Source organism: Pleurodeles waltl, chromosome 4_1 (assembly GCF_031143425.1).
Source record: "Pleurodeles waltl isolate 20211129_DDA chromosome 4_1, aPleWal1.hap1.20221129, whole genome shotgun sequence".
Classification (NCBI taxonomy): Eukaryota; Metazoa; Chordata; class Amphibia; order Caudata; family Salamandridae; genus Pleurodeles; species Pleurodeles waltl.
Window position 1 is genome coordinate 67,099,012 of NC_090442.1, and position 12,926 is coordinate 67,111,937.

Sequence of the window (12,926 nt, forward strand, 5' to 3'; positions counted from 1 at the left end):
CTAAACCAGCCCTGTACTATACCAACTGTAACTGTCCACTCCTGAAAGCTAATCCCTGCTAAGTGGTCAACAGTTAGTTAGCACCAATTTTCCCTTCTCAGGTTACGAGACAGGCTACTGTCCTCTGAGCCAAGGGCATTAACTCTCCCAACCAAGGAGGTGTATTCCAGCTCTGGAGATGTGATGAGTTGCAGAACTGGCTTTAAGCAAATTCTGACTAAGGCAACCTAAATCACATTTTTACAAATCCACATTCCCACTTAGGATGTTAAAAATCTGATTTTAGCATTAAATAAGATTTTGAAATGTACGTACAAAATAACTTTGAAGCAATTTTATAGCATTTTCCCAAGCGTAGATAGGAAATAAAGATTTTAATTCTAGCAAAGCTTGTTCAGGAAATAGCCTAGCAAGACCTACACAGTGAAATACCTTTTTTTAGTCCCAGGTGAAATTTTAATTTAGTATCATGACTCCTGCACAAAATGTCTGAGATTATACCACTACGTCATGTTGTGCAATTGAGACTTTATTTGGTAAAAGCTCTATCATGGGAACATATGCAGAACATGAACAAATCAACTGTGAGCGGCTATTGTTTGTGTCAGAAGCAATTTTGTGCTTTTTCTTTGTGCAAACTGAACCCTCTTACAGAAAAGTAACACTGTGGTTCATTCGAAGCCAAAATATAGTGCAAAATGCTGAAACCCACATTTCTTTTGCCAATGTGCAATTTGGCATAATTTTTCCACAGAGGAAATTACATGAATTTTACTCAGAGCTAGATGTTTCATTATGACAGCATAGTAACCCCAACATGTAGCATGCCTTATTTTTATAAATTAGAACCTGGCCCTGTGACTTTACAGACACCCTTTTTAGGGATCACTTATGAATAAATAATAAAGGTTTTTTTCCTACATTGCAAAGCCATTTTTCCCTGTTGTGAATGTAAGGTGCTGCTCGGTCACAAAACTGTGGTGCTCTGGGCAGAAACGTATTCTTTTTATATATGTGGGTGGTGTAAATACACACTGGAGGCCACATATGACATTTAGATTCCATACCTAAGGTGCTTTTTCAATGTCATCCACAATGGCCTTACGGGGCAGATAAGTACGCTAATATGGTTGAAACCAATTTTACCACTACTATTGTAGCTTCAGAGCACATGCACTGTGATACTGATTAGCAGTTTTACAAGGCACAACGTTCTAGTAAATGAAAAAAAGGGTTCAAGAAAAGGTAAAAGGCTATGTCATTGGCATATTGATGGTGTAGTGGGGAATCTTGATATTGCTGTCAGTGCATATTATTCTAGGAGATTGATGATGATGGGGCAGAGAATGGATGCCTTGGTTGCTCCACAGGTGTATGTGATTTTTTTTATATCAAGTTACCAATCTTAATCAGTTTGTAATGGCTGGCAAGGTAGGAGGTGACCACTGTATGACTGTGCCAGGGTAGGGATCAGTGCTTGTTAGTTGACAGTGCCTGTAGGAAGTCCATGATGAGGTTGGAAAGACTGCGACAGCTTGCATCCACTGCACCTAGTACACCTGCTCCTGTTCAGCTTCCATTTAAGCACACGTGGCAAAGGTAGTCCCATGCATCAGGTGAGAGAGATGTTCCATTATCACAGCCATGCTTCAAGCAACCTCCAAAAAAAAGTTTGCAAGAAAAATATATTTTTACATCCTTATCCAAAAAAGGTCAGGGAGGTAGTGAATGATGCCTATTAGTGCTTGGGGCTTGTAAGCCACCAACTAAGGCAAGAATGCTGATTTAATGACTGGTTTTGTGCAAACAAGTCACAGATAGTTGTGCAACCTAAACACCACCAAACTTTTGCCTAGGGTGGAGGAAGTTTGAGTTAAAGCAAACCAACCGATTTCTATGCTGCACACCACAAATGTGAGATAGATATAACAATGGTACATCCATTCTAGATCACCATGAATATGTTCGTCTTCAAATTTGACCATGAATAAATTAGCATGGCTAGGGCCCCCCGAAAAGCCAATGGCTAGGACTGTTTTATGCAAAACAATATTTATTATCCCAGTTTATGTAGCTATGATATAATGAGAACTGCAAAAGGTCTGTCAAGTAAATTGTGTTATCTCAAGATTCTTGAGATGTTAAAAACTCCCAATGCACCACTTCCTGATCTTCTTTATCGTATATCTACTTCTATTGTAAATTCATGTCAATAGTTAAAAGCCAGATGTTACCCTTCTAGATTAATTTGTATTAAAACATCTGTGGTGTCTTTTATGTATGATTTTATGCTTTCTGCTACAGGTTGAAAAAATGTGTCAAGATATTTTCCAAAAGGTTCATGGAGTTGCCACTTAACTGTATTGGTTAGAAAAGGCAAGTTATGTAGATCCTTGTGCATTTTCAACAGCATTCACAGGTGGGGCCTTCTTGGATACTCTATATCTGGCGATATCTTTTATTTTTTCTGATATCCAACTCAGAATCTCTGCTTTTCCTAAAATATTGTTTAAAGACTTTTGAAATCCTTGAGTTGGATTTTGATCTCAGGGATAATATAGCTCCTAATTGCCGATATGTTTTTGTATTTTACGTCTATAAAAAATGTCATTCATGATATCCAACCCTCCTACCTTGCTGGCTAATTTATGAGTGATTGCTTTGTTGTTTTCTGTGTTGTATAACACCTGTTGATCTTTTAGAGTGAATCTGTTCAATTGCATCTCTTACTGAAATTGCGATTACCCTTGTCACATTTTACTAAGGACTCAAAATTATCCATGTTTTGTGGGATATTGGGCACTGAAAAGTACTTTTGGTTTTGAATTCCTTATTTGTTTCTTCCTCTTTATTGCTGGTTTTATCTGTCAAAATGCTAAAGAAGTATTTAAATTTCAGTTCTCTCATGACGATGAACAGCAAGATTTCTATTTCCTGTTGAGTAGTTCTGCATGTGGAGAAAAATACAGTATGAACTTTTAGATAGTACTTGTAACTGATGATGGTTGCACTAGGTTTTGAATATGGTAATCTTTATGGTGTTGGTTTATACTGCGGTATTTATTCTGTCAGGGCAACAGGGTAAATTACTCTGTCACACTGACAGAGTAACCATACTCTGAATTTAGAGATGTATGCCCCCACAGCAGACATCTTTGTAGGGGTGGGCAGATTGTTGTGTTCTGCCCACAGAATAGATGGAATATTGGTCACTCCGCATTACTCTTTAACATGGAGTTCTGGTCAAATTCCACCAATCACTGCATGGCAGAATTTTTCTCCTGTGAAGCTTCAGAAAATGAGAGCTGGTGAGAGCAAGCAAGATTTGGCATCCCCTGATGAGGTTTTCTAATGTGGGCAGTTGGGAGCAGTCGCTGTCAGAGAGCTGCCGTTCGAGTAGATTTGCTCCAGCTTGAGTAGATTTTCTACCTGAGCGGCAGCAAAATAAACTTGAATGGCTGCATGCACTTGTGCAATGCATGGTGCAGTTCGCACTGATTTTTCAGTGCTTCTTGCGCTACCGGTGCTAAATCGCAGTGTGAGCAGCTTGAGTTCCCATGGACTGAACTCTGTGGAATCTCATAGAGTTGTTATGTAACTCTGCGGAATTCCACAGAGTCAAACTGTGAGTACTGCCCACCCCTCTATCTCTGACACTGTACGGCACACTTTCAATAACTTTTTTTTTTTTTCAAAAAGCAAGTTCCAAAGCAGGATTTTTATCTTGAAAATTATAAAAGCAATTAACACCCTGCCATGAGAGCTTTCTCTCACAACTAAGGGGTCATTAAAATGTTTTTACTCTCACTCACTGCCATGTTTTGGATGACAGTGTGTTAAAGTACAAACTGGCTATTTGTTTGCCCACTCTTAATAGGACAGCTGGGAAAATGTACGGGCCTCAAAAGTCCCTTACTCCATCGGGCCATTGGGGGAGCATGCCAGCGGCAGAGTCGGAGTAGTCTTCGCCGCTGACATACATAAGTTCCACCTATAGGCAGAACTTTAGTTTAGCAGAGAGTGACCTCCATCCCCTTCTGCAACAGACTCTAAATCAGCCCCTAGATTTGCGATTGCCTCGAAGATTTCTCTTGACTTTGTCCTTTTCTTTTTCCCTCCGTGTTTTATGTTTATCTTTGATATTGAGGGTTTTTGTTTGCTGAGGGCTTGCTGATAATAAATTACCAGGTTAGATGTACTTGTCTCTTGTGTGCTTGTGTCTTGTTCGCCCCATGATTGACTGCTTTCTTCAGAGGTCTCCTTTGTTGCTTTCTTATGCTCTTCTCTTAGAATTTCTTAGTTCAACAACTACCCAATTTTGTGTTAATAACTTCAAGTGTTTTTGCAGCTCTACAATCTGGGCTCTTACTCCTTTCCTATTTAAGATGAGCTATTTCCTCATCCACTTCAGTTGAGATCCGTGGTCATTCCTCTACCATCATTCACACTAGATCCAGCGAGCATTTGCTTACGATGAGGTACCACTCTGGTGTGAATTTATTGTTCGTTTTTCACAGTATTGGTTTTAGAGAATCTTAGTTCTCACCGAATCCTCTTTCCCTTGCAGTACTGGAAGAAAGTAGTAACCTCTGATCAATTTCCTTGAGCATCAAATACTCACGTGTTGCAATGTTGTGGTTAGTTGTACCTGTTTGTGATTCCTCTTGTTTAATTTCCTTAATTAGTGACTGTATTTCATTTGCTTTGTCTTGAGTGCATGTGAAAGTCGTGGCCTATTTTCTGTGAGATGTGTAATTTCCTCAAAGGGCATTCTTGTAGCTATGGAGGCAAAACAGGCATGTGGGGCATAACAATCCCTAGAGAACCCCGCCGAGCTGGCTTTTAAGGTGGCAAGACACTTCTACCCAAGAAAAGACAATGTTGCCTCTCTGTGAAGAAAAATCAGAGGTGTTAACTGGGGTGATTAACAGAAATAAAGCTGCCTTGGCTGGGAGCCTTCCTCGCCCCTCAGTCTCACGTGCAAATTAAAACCAAATGATTACCTCCTTAAAATTTCAAACAACACATTTTCGTACTCCGTGTCAATGAAAGGCGCTCACTTTAAATGTGCTAATCAAGGTAAAGGCTTGTTTGTTTCACAAGGTTGTCACATTGAGTTAATTCTAACATCAATTATCGCCTTACAAGTCAAATGACATCTCACTGTTCTTTCCACATTCCTGTGTGCGATAATATTTATTTCATTTTTTTGCGCATACACGGCTCTCACTCAGGCAGGAGGCTGCCCCAGAGTGGTAATGAAAACATAACATCCCAAATCTCTTTATAAATGTGTCCCTGACGAGATAACAACATGAGTGCATGCTTGCTCACTGCAATCGCTCAACTCCTCGCTCTGTATGGTATGACTACTAGTCAGATACAGCGTGTTTATTACTTTATAGAATGTATATAATTGGTTCTAAAGGAGTTATTGTTCTTTACTTATTGACCTATGTAGCGGCAAGACAAGCAGGTACGTACATTTGAAAGTATGGCTCCTGTATGAATACAGTGCTTTGTTGCTGGGTAGTTAGGTTTGCATTACATTCATTCACACACATACACACACACACACACACATATATATATGTATATATATAGAGAGAGAGGTGAACAAGTTGATACGTACCTTGTCGATATTATGGCTCATGATGCTCTGCTGCGATATATGTGTTAAATATTATATTGATTTGGTCACATGTGTATGTGTGTCAACTGATGGTGCTAGGTCACGTGTGTGAGAGAATGTGTGCTTGCATGAGTATGTGGGTGTAAACGTGTGTGTATGTTTATATATATATATATATATATAAACATATATATATATATATATAAACATATATATATATATATATATATATATATATATATATATATATAGGTGTAAATGTGGGTGTGAGTGTGGGTGTGTGGTTGTGTGAGTTTGCATTTGGGTGTATCTCTCCCTCACGCGTTCCCTCTCTACTTTTCTCTATAGCCCTCTCCCTTTACACTCTCTGTTTCTTCCTCCATCACGTGTCACTGCCATTGCTTCCTTTCTCTTCCCTATCATTTCCCACGCGTTTTACTTCTCTTTAGCTATTCCTGCCTCGCTCACTTCTCTGACCCCTTCTTGCTGACCCGCCTCCTCCTGTCTCTCCCTCGTCTTGTCCCTCACATCTCCCTCCGTTAGTCCTTCCTCCCTCTGCCTCCTCTATTGCACACCCCAGTTGGAGTAAGTGCACTGAAAATAGTTTGAGCCCCACAGCAGGATTCACGATGGCGTACGTGGAGGTTTGCCATTTCACTTCCTCCTTCTCTCCTTTTAGACTCCATTCATATCCCTCTTTTGCTTTTCCTCCTTGTCTCTTCCCCATTTTTCACCCCTTCCTTCTCTGTGGCTCTCATTAAAAGTGCAATAGTTATTGCACCGGATAAACTCGATGCTTGGGTGTTTGCAAATTGTTGTGTGTAATAATTATTGACTGCCCCATATTTTGCCCTGGTTTGGGGGCACGGCATGCAGATGGTGGTGCTGGCGACACCACATCACATTTCCTGGTAATTGTTGGGCATCTTTCCATTTCCTGTGGCAAAAAATTGGACCGGTTTGACTTTCCAAAACTCATCCAGGACAAATTGCTGGGGTGCAGTGCTTATGGCAAAACTACAAATGCTGGTATTCCTGGTAATAGAGGCCTTGAGCTCTAGCTTGCATCATCCGTCATCATTCTGTGTCCGATGTTCCCTCCATCCCCCTTCATGCACTCACTCTTTTCTACGTCTCTCTTCCCCTTCTCTCCTTCATACAACCTCCAGCCTTTCTGTCTCTTCTACACCATCTTTCTTTCTTTTCTCTCCCCCTCTCTCCTTTAGCTTCTCCTTTTCCCTTGATCTATGAAGGCTTTTGCTTCTCCGAGCCCAGGAAGACGCGGTCTGGGTCTCGAGAGCTTCACTTGGCCGCCATTTTGAATTTAGCAGAATATCCATGAAGCACAGATCTAGCGGCAGAACGATTTCAGTGTTTGATTTCCTGCTGCCCGGGGCCTTAAACATTATCCCACGTCTGTGGTGTTTGGCGATGAAGGAGACCTCTTCTGTTTCGTAATCACCTATCTGAGCCGAGCTGGTGATAAAAGGCTCTTAGAAGCGGTACATTAAACACTGTTAACCCTTTGGTGAGCAGAGAGGGAGCAGCGACAGGACTAGAGTCTGAGAGCCTCCCTGTGGGAGCCAACACCGCTTAGAGCAAGCAACAGCGCAAGCGACTGTGGCTGTGCAGAGACAGGAGAAGGACAAGAGATGAAGCTTCTGAGAGTTGGGGTGGGTCTGGATCCACAGATTATTAGAGCGGGGGCATGCACCTGGATCCATGGATTGTGAGAGCAGGGGCCATCTAAATCGACAAATTATGAGAGCAGGGGAGTCTGGGTCCACAGATTGTGCGAGCGGGGGCATGCATCTAGTTCCAAGGCTTGTAGGAGCAGGGGGGATTTTAGATTCATGAGCTTGAGAGCAGGTGGAGTTTAGATTCATGACTGTGAGAGCCGGAAGAGGAGCCGTCTAGATACACTGATTGTGAGAGCATATGAGGTGCGTCTAGCTCCACAAATTATGAGAGCAGGGGAGTCTGGGTCCACAGATTGTGCGAGCGGGGGCATGCATCTAGTTCCAAGGCTTGTAGGAGCAGGGGGGATTTTAGATTCATGAGCTTGAGAGCAGGTGGAGTTTAGATTCATGACTGTGAGAGCCGGAAGAGGAGCTGTCTAGATACACTGATTGTGAGAGCATATGAGGTGCGTCTAGCTCCACAAATTATGAGAGCAGGGGAGTCTGGGTCCACAGATTGTGCGAGCGGGGGCATGCATCTAGCTCCAAGGCTTGTAGGAGCAGGGGGGATTTTAGATTCATGAACTTGAGAGCAGGTGGAGTTTAGATTCATGACTGTGAGAGCCGGAAGAGGAGCTGTCTAGATACACTGATTGTGAGAGATTATGAGGTGCGTCTAGCTCCACAAATTATGAGAGCAGGGGAGTCTGGGTCCACAGATTGTGCGAGCGGGGGCATGCATCTAGTTCCAAGGCTTGTAGGAGCAGGGGGGATTTTAGATTCATGAGCTTGAGAGCAGGTGGAGTTTAGATTCATGACTGTGAGAGCCGGCAGAGGAACCGTCTAGATACACTGATTGTGAGAGCATATGAGGTGCGTCTAGCTCCACAAATTATGAGACAGGGGAGTCTGGGTCCACAGATTGTGCGAGCGCTGCATGCATCTAGTTCCAAGGCTTGTAGGAGCAGGGGGGGTTTTAGGTTTATTAGCTTGAGAGCAGGTGGAGTTTAAATTCATGACTGTGAGAGCCGGAAGAGGAGCTGTCTAGATACACTGATTGTGAGAGCATATGAGGTGCGTCTAGCTCCACAAATTATGAGAGCAGGGGAGTCTGGGTCCACAGATTGTGCAAGCGGGGGCATGCATCTAGCTCCAAGGCTTGTAGGAGCAGGGGGGATTTTAGATTCATGAGCTTGAGAGCAGGTGGAGTTTAGATTCATGACTGTGAGAGCCGGAAGAGGAGCTGTCTAGATACACTGATTGTGAGAGATTAAGAGGTGCGTCTAGCTCCACAAATTATGAGAGCAGGGGAGTCTGGGTCCACAGATTGTGCGAGCGGGGGCATGCATCTAGTTCCAAGGCTTGTAGGAGCAGGGGGGATTTTAGATTCATGAGCTTGAGAGCAGGTGGAGTTTAGATTCATGACTGTGAGAGACGGCAGAAAAGCCGTCTAGATACACTGATTGTGAGAGCATATGAGGTGCGTCTAGCTCCACAAATTATGAGAGCAGGGGAGTCTGGGTCCACAGATTGTGCGAGCGGGGGCATGCATCTAGTTCCAAGGCTTGTAGGAGCAGGGGGGGTTTTAGGTTCATTAGCTTGAGAGCAGGTGGAGTTTAGATTCATGACTGTGAGAGCCGGAAGAGGAGCTGTCTAGATACACTGATTGTGAGAGCATATGAGGTGCGTCTAGCTCCACAAATTATGAGAGCAGGGGAGTCTGGGTCCACAGATTGTGCGAGCGGGGGCATGCATCTAGCTCCAAGGCTTGTAGGAGCAGGGGGGATTTTAGATTCATGAGCTTGAGAGCAGGTGGAGTTTAGATTCATGACTGTGAGAGCCGGAAGAGGAGCTGTCTAGATACACTGATTGTGAGAGCATATGAGGTGTGTCTAGCTCCACAAATTATGAGAGCAGGGGAGTCTGGGTCCACAGAGTGTGCGAGCGGGGGCATGCATCTAGTTCCAAGGCTTGTAGGAGCAGGGGGGATTTTAGATTCATGAGCTTGAGAGCAGGTGGAGTTTAGATTCATGACTGTGAGAGCCGGCAGAGGAGCCGTCTAGATACACTGATTGTGGGAGCATATGAGGTGCGTCTAGCTCCACAAATTATGAGAGCAGGGGAGTCTGGGTCCACAGATTGTGCGAGCGGGGCATGCATCTAGTTCCAAGGCTTGTAGGAGCAGGGGGGGTTTTAGGTTTATTAGCTTGAGAGCAGGTGGAGTTTAGATTCATGACTGTGAGAGCCGGAAGAGGAGCCGTCTAGATATACTGATTGTGAGAGCATATGAGGTGCGTCTAGCTCCACAAATTGTGAGAGCGGGGAGGTCTGGATCCACAGATTGTGAGAGCAGGGGCGTGCATCTAGCTCCATGGGTTGTGAGAGCAGGAGGGCGACTAATTCCACATATTGTGACAGCGGAGAAGTCTTGGTCTGCAGATTGTGAGAGCGGAGGGGACGTCTAGCTCCACGAATTTGTGGGAGCGGGGGATTCTGGGTCCACAGATTATGAGAGCGGGGGTGCATGTAGTTCCAAGGCTTGTGGGAGCAGGGGGGCGTCTAGATTCATGACTGTGAAAGCAGAGCTCATCTAGATCCACAGATTGTGAGAGCGGAGGGGTGAGTTTAGGTCCATGGATTACGAGAGCAAGGAACGTCTAGATTAGGCCTCTGCAGAATTTAAATAACGCCAAAGTAATTGAAGTGATTTTGGTAATTCTGTCATACTCTTTGATTTGGAATTACTAATTAGTATGCAATTGCTCCTGCTTGTGTATTTAACAGTAATTTGGGGGGGAAATGCTACTGTAATAGCACATTTAGTGAGCTTGAGTTGCCACTCGTGCATGTTCTGCTACGTTCACCACTGGTTCTTACTGCAAAATCCACCCGTGGTTCAATGCCAAAAGCAAGTTGGGAACAATTGTACCCCAACAGCACATTTAGCGAACAGACTGTTAGTGTTCTGTTACATTCGGGAATATTTCTTAGCACAAAATAAATACTTGGATGCGAGGGGGTATTTTTGCACTAAAAACAGAACTTAGCTCAGAATTATTTTTTTGAGGAATTCAAGCATAATCTTGCAGAATTTTTAGGTAATTCCGCTTGATTATGCTACAGAGAATTTACATGAGTTACGCCCACCCCCTAGTCCAGATCCTCGTATTGTGAGATCGGGGTATCTAGATCCACAGATTGTGAGAGTGGGGTGATTTGGATCCATGGATCACAATGGTGCGGCCTTGACACCCTAATGTGTGACTAGCCAAAAGAACCCTGATTGATTCATTGATTGAATCAAAGCACACATGGCACCATCAGCACTATACTTACTTCCCTCAAGAGGATTGAAAGTGTTTGCTGGTTGCTAGAAATGGGGTTTCTGGCTGGCTAGGGTATGCACCTCAGCCAGGTAGAACCCACCACTCTAGTCAGGGCAAGTCAGTTACACAACCAAGATAACCTGTGCTCACCCCCTGGTAGCTTTGTACAGAGCAGTCAGGCTTATCTCCAGTGATCATGTGTAAAGCATTTGCGCAATTCACTCTCAACAGTGAAAAAATAAATACACCACAAAAGAGACTCCACACAGAATTATATAAAAATAGGTTTCTGTATTACACAAACATCTTAGAGCAAAAAGTGACATAATCATAAGGACTGTGCATTTGAAGCAATTACCAGCAGATGGTGCCTGTTATGCTGAGTGAAGCAATAATCCTTAGTGACACACACCTCACGTCTGTGGGTATTTAGAGAAGGTAATGTCCCCACTAGAATATAACACTACGAAGCATAATTATTAATTATGTCATAATTCCTAAGTACTGTGGACATCATAGAGTTTGCTGGCATAGTATTTGCTGTCCTAGCAATGCCAGTTTTAAAATGTTATGCCTTGTGATAGCAAACCATGAGAGGTAAACTGTCACGACTGTCCGGTGAGAGGGTGCTCCTTCGCAACCTCATAGGACGCCCGATGCACCCTATATATATTCAAGGGAGGAAGCACTCCTCCAGCGCTCACCCTGCGCTGGTAGTCAGCGGCAAGGACTGAAGTCAGCCCTCACCATTTGGTGGTCCCTGCAAATAAGTGCAAGTGTACAGCACTGGCCCGGCTCTTGTAGGGAGCAGGAAGAAAACAGCGCTCCTCATGTGCTGATACCAGAATAAAGTAGTGATGATCTGGTCTGGGCAGACTTAGAGTCCCACGGGCATTTCTGGGCAGATCATTAGAAGGAAAAAACTCAGGGGCACCTAGGGTCAGGTAGGCCAACACATCAGGACAACAATGGCGGTTCCCCCTGGCAACACCAGGGTCGGGTGACCCATGGTCTAGGAGCAGCTGGCAGCAGGGTGTTGCGTAGGTTTTCATTATGCTAATGAGGCTACTGGATTTGGGAGACAGGATCACATGGATCGTGGGTACTAAGTATGATTCCACATCACATGACACCTGTCGGCCTAATCCGGGTCCTCCGGCTAACTAACAGCGCCTCATCTCTGGCCGAGATGATTGTGGTAACCAGGCGAATGACAAAAAAGTGGAATCGTGGTCAATCAAATCCCATTCCCTTCTCTCAGTTACAGAAAGTCTCATATAGGCAAAAAACAAAAGAGGCAGAATATAGTTCAATAAGGATTTATTGAAGTAACTACATCTTAGATAAAAAAGACATGTATTGCAATAACTAGGATGATAAAATACAATAAAAGCAAGAAGGTGACTAACACAGTAAAACATAAGAACAGTCCTACCATACTGTCACTAGGAGTGATACATATATTTCTCCCACCTACACTATGTTTGAGCACAGTGTAAAAAGCCCAATCTGCCCTTCGGGTTTCCCCCTGGGGGTACATCATTCTTCATCCCTGAAGGAAGAAGCCTGTAGTCTAGAGAGACACAGTCCCCAAGTGGATCAGGGGTCTGGCAGTCTAACCAAGTAGCTGCAGCAAAGCAATCAGCAATCAGCATACAGTTGTGGTCATCTGGTTGGAATCTCCCTCTAACGTGTCTAGGACAAAGGGGTGCTTTATAATAAAACAACTGACTTTCTAAAAAATGGTCCCCACGTATGAGTGTGTTTTCTGTGAATGTTGGAGACACAGCATACCACGTTTGTCAGCAACCCTATCTTGGAGAAAGCACAAAGTGAAATAAATGTGCCACAAAGAACATGATGCTCTCCTAGGCAAAAGTACAATGAGATAAAGAAAATAAAACAGCACCGCAAATGTAGCTGTTGCTAGAAAAATAAAGTAATGCTGAAAAAAATTTAACAGGTTTAAAGTGCACATTGGCAGGCCTAGTAAGCTAAAATGATGTGTCTAAAATATGGCTAAAATAGCTATACTACAAGGGCACAGGCAAAAAAACAATCAAGTGAGTCCTTTATGCCACCCAGCAGCAGCAGGTAGCAGGGCAACAGGAGAACAGCAATCCAGATGAGGTCTTTGTGCAGCCCCGCACTCCTTCTGGCAGAGGTTCAGTCACAGTACTAAAAGTGCTCTAAAATCATGGAGTCAGAGCCCCTGTGCTTCTACTAAAAAATGCCTTTGTTCAGAAGGTGACTTCAAAGGAACCCTTTCAAGTGAAGCACAACACCCTT